This window comes from Schistocerca americana, chromosome 1, assembly GCF_021461395.2.
Source record: "Schistocerca americana isolate TAMUIC-IGC-003095 chromosome 1, iqSchAmer2.1, whole genome shotgun sequence".
Lineage (NCBI taxonomy): Eukaryota > Metazoa > Arthropoda > Insecta > Orthoptera > Acrididae > Schistocerca > Schistocerca americana.
The window spans coordinates 153,502,326-153,507,288 of NC_060119.1; the positions used below are offsets into that span (position 1 = coordinate 153,502,326).

The 4,963-nt window shown below is 42.5% G+C and overlaps 1 non-coding gene across 1 annotated transcript; it reads left to right on the forward strand.

The window, feature by feature from the left end:
- Nucleotides 1-319: 319 nt before the first annotated feature.
- On the forward strand, nt 320-394 carry Trnas-cga. The gene has a single exon. It is a non-coding gene; the product is annotated as a tRNA-Ser (tRNA).
- Nucleotides 395-4,963: the final 4,569 nt, after the last annotated feature.

Consider the following 4,963-nt stretch of genomic DNA (forward strand, 5'->3'; position numbering starts at 1 on the left):
GTCATTGATTACGTGTATGATCTATTAGAAACATTGGTAATAAAAGAATCTTTGAAACATCCTGGCAGATTAAAACTGTGTGCCCGACCGAGATCGAACTCGGGACCTTTGCCTTTCGCGGGCAAGTGCTCTACCAACTGAGCTACCGAAGCACGACTCACGGCTGGTACTCATAGCCTTACTTCTGCCAGTACCTCGTCTCCCACCTTCCAAACTTTACAGAAGCTCTCCTGCGAACCAGGAGAGCTTCTGCAAAGTTTGGAAGGTGTGAGACGAGGTACTGGCAGAAGTAAGGCTGTGAGTACCGGCCGTGAGTCGTGCCTCGGTAGCTCAGTTGGTAGAGCACTTGCCCGCGAAAGGCAAAGGTCCCGAGTTCGAGTCTCGGTCGGGCACACAGTTTTAATCTGCCAGGAAGTTTCATATCAGCGCACACTCCGCTGCAGAGTGAAAATCTCATTCTGGAAACATCCCCCAGGCTGTGGCTAAGCCATGTCTCCGCAATATCCTTTCTTTCAGGAGTGCTAGTTCTGCATGGTTCGCAGGAGAGCTTCTGTAAAGTTTGGAAGGTGGGAGACGAGGTACTGCCAGAAGTAAGGCTGTGAGTACCGGCCGTGAGTCGTGCTTCGGTAGCTCAGTTGGTAGAGCACTTGCCCGCGAAAGGCAAAGGTCCCGAGTTCGAGTCTCGGTCGGGCACACAGTTTTAATCTGCCAGGAAGTTTCATATCAGCGCACACTCCGCTGCAGAGTGAAAATCTCATTCTGGAAACATCCCCCAGGCTGTGGCTAAGCCATGTCTCCGCAATATCCTTTCTTTCAGGAGTGCTAGTTCTGCATGGTTCGCAGGAGAGCTTCTGTAAAGTTTGGAAGGTGGGAGACGAGGTACTGCCAGAAGTAAGGCTGTGAGTACCGGCCGTGAATCGTGCTTCGGTAGCTCAGTTGGTAGAGCACTTGCCCGCGAAAGGCAAAGGTCCCGAGTTCGAGTCTCGGTCGGGCACACAGTTTTAATCTGCCAGGAAGTTTCATATCAGCGCACACACCGCTGCAGAGTGAAAATCTCATTCTGAAAAGAATCTTTGTTCTAAAAATCATAAAATCATACACCCTTCTTTTCTACACATACAACATCAACATTTATCTCTTTTCTATATACAGCCCACACTTGTGCTATTGATTATACCTGTCGTCCCTCATACAAAACAAGAAAGTGTCAAAAAAAAAAAAAAAAAGGAATAAGAAACAATCTATACAGCTCATAATTACAATATCAAATAGTAGACTACTCTAACATCCTATCACATTGAAAATACTCGTATTAGAAACTGTTGATTCTAAAACTACAATATACAATGATCCTTTGTGCTTGTGACAGACTGTAATTAATACCCCTTGAAAGTGTTCTAACAAAAAAATAAGAAATAATCTACACAACTCACAATTGCCTACCACATGATGTTAAATAGTAAACTACTTTAACATCCTAACACAATAAACATTTTAGAAACTGCTGACTCTAAATCTACAACATACAATGCACCTTTGTGCTTGTGACAGACAGAAATTAGTATCTCTTTACATATTTTACCTTTTATTATATGTAACAACATTTTTTAGGACATGTATGTACCATCCACATGACGTCATATCCTGCCCTGCCATCGGAGTTCATCCAAATCAAACGATAGAGCACAATAATGTTTTAGTTATGGATCGGTAGCATCCCCTTTACAGGAGTGTGCGCATTGATCACACTACTCTACGACTCTCACACACCAGACTTCACATTTTCTTCTTATTCAGTACATTAATACATTAATATAATACGTCTAGAAGTCAGCTAACCTTAACACCACCACACTCACGTCAACATACCATACACTTGCTCCCTTATACTCAACCACATAACACATGGAGTTGTTTCGGAGATAGCATTCCAGTCCCCGATTATGTCCTTTCACTCAAGCACCTCTCTCCATCGGCTTACCCCTGCATTCACTTTACCGATTATTCATCCTGCTAAATATCAACTTAGAATTGCGACATTTCATCTAAGAAGAAAAAATACACAAATTATTCATCCTGCAAAATAACTGTACACATTCTTGGTACCGTTTTGATTAGTTATACTGGCACCAGGCTTCAACAACAACAAAAATTACTTTTTTTAATGTTGCAAATGTTATGGTAAGAATTAGATTTACACTTATATTACATATTACGTCAGTATTCCGAAACGTTCACCATCTGGATCTCATACTCCCTTTATGTCCTTTCACGCTGTGCAGTTGTCCTCCTCTCTTCATTCGTATTTCAGCTCTGCGTCCGTCTATTACCCCATCATTTCCTGGTCTTCCTTCGCCATTGGCATCAATCTCCATTGCAGCATACACAGGCCTCTCTGTAACAGACATCTAAGACATCTCCACATTATTAAATTCTACTCACCTTCATTTACCACTGTCTCATCACGTCGAATCTCTCTTTATTAATCACACTGCTTCACGTCGCTTCTCTCCTTAAATATCACCTTTATCCTCTATTATTTATCACGTTGCTTCTCTCTCTATCTACCATCTTTATCCACTCATTAATCATCACGTCGTTTCTGCTTGATCCTTATTCATATGACAAAAAATACGTACATACACCACTCTGTCGACTCCTGTTCATGACTCATTCGACCAGTCTATTCCGTCATACTTCCTGACATCCCGCCGGAAAATTCTTATGTTCGATTTGACCCTGCACAACGTTACACACCACAAATAAATACACTGACTATCTATCATAACTTGCCTACTTTCGATCTATCCTTAACTTTTCCATAATTTGATGTCAGAAATGTGATGAAGCCCATCCGATTGTTTTCCCTTGATCGTATCAATCAGTACAGTATTTTCATGGACAATCCGCCTCACTCTGAATGGTTCACTGTACACAGTAAAGAATTTGGGCCTGCTATCACTATATCTCTGCGCAATTTCACTGGCAGCTTCGTTATACAGATCCTAATGAGTTCCCCAGGTTCGTGTGTCACATCAAAATACCTATTTTGACTCATCATTTCCTGGTAGCACGCCACTGGATCTCTTATACCACCTTCGTTACAATTTGGCAATATCAATATGTTTTGCTTAACCTGGTATTGCTTACTTTTCGACCAGAATTCATTTAAAAACTTGTCACAAAATATCTTGTAGCTACTACAGTTTTTAATAACTTCCTGCATTTTCGCTCTAACCTCGTCCCTCAAATGGTTACACACAAACTTCATTTTGAGGAGCGGTCCCCACGATGAAGGTAATGAATCTTGAAATTGAGACAGCCACAGGCATGGATGTTGGTAGTTATCTGGATCCAGAAAACAAGTGTACGTTTGTACCGACACGAAGTGCCTCCTACATTCTTCTTCCGCATTTATGTTTTCCAACCTTGGACTATACCCAGTTGGATTTGCCACCTGTTTTATCCGACACAACAGTTCATCTAACTCTCTGAGTTCGTCTTCCTCTTTCTGCCAATTTTGGTATTTTGAATTTATCTCACTTTCCCTCTGCAATCTACCTGGTGGTGTTTCACCTTCACTACTGTACGCTAATTGCAACTGTGCTAGTTCTTCCCTATGTTTCCTATTTATTTCTAATTGTGCCTCTTTAAACTGTAATAGTGATTGTATCTCCTCCTGGTCGGCATGAACCTCTCGCTGCGTACTGTCAGAGCCTGTTTCGCCTCTTATACTGATCTTTTCTACATCTGCGCTAATCGTATTCATTCTGACTGCTACCTCCGCAACTTCATCCTCGTGTTTAATTAGCGCCAAGTCCTGCCGGGTGACTTGAGCTTCCACGCTGTCTAATGCCCCTTGTTTATCTGCAAGTAAGTCCTCCACTATCTCCTTGATTCGCTCATCCGGCAACCCATCCCTACATTCTGTAATATCACTCTCTATTGCACTTATTCATACCTCCAAATTATTGGCTTTTTCTTTCACGGCATCACATACTTGCTTCACTGCATCCAGATTCTTCTCCCCCTCATCTAACCGATTATTAACTGCGGACAGATGCTCATCGATAACTGTGTAGCTTCCTCATTGCCTCTTTATTTCCCTTATCCGTTGCCTCCAATCTTTCCTTATTCACTTCCAATCTTTCCTTAGTCTCCCTATCTCTCTCCTTATTATCTTAATCCATTGCTTCCAATCTTTCGTTATTATCTCTATCCATCCTCCGTAAAAACTGCAGTAAAACATTGTCATTTGCTACTTGCGGTGCACTCACCTCGTTCGCCTGAGAAACCGTAGCTTCGTTAGGGGTAGCTACACTTTCACTGCATACCTGACCTAGTCTCGGCTCACCCGCGTCGTCGGGAAAAGCACCCGATTGTTAACAAAGCCCGCCGCTTAAAGGATCACCCAGCCGCGGTCCGCTGACCAATTCAGCCCCTTCTGAGTGTTTGCCGTTCTCGCTCATTAACCCAAGGTCGACACCTACTTCCTGCTGCACTGATCGGTTCACCCCAGAATCACTATTCTCCATGGTGACTACACTTTCCGACTGCGACCCAGTTACTACAGCCATTACGCAAAAAAAATTACGCAACGATCTTCCAGCCTTGGACGATATAGTAATTAATTACATAAAAAAATAAAAGATCCTCACCGATCCAGAAAGAAACTGCAAACGAAAAATTTTACTTCTCAGCGCTATCACAATATATTCCACAAAAAAAAAAGTCTTAACAGCAAACCCTAACAGCAAAATCCTGGCAGGGTCGAAATTATGAGAGGCACCCACATGCCTTGCTCATACTATGGCTTCAAGCAGCCAGGCCTGCAAGATGAGTGGTCTGCCAAGCGAGTGGATTTATTTCTTAGTTATCAAGTAACGTGAATTCTAGTTCACACAATTAAGTTAAAAGTTATCCTCCTGCTTGGATATTACGCAACGGAAACGCACATCTGACT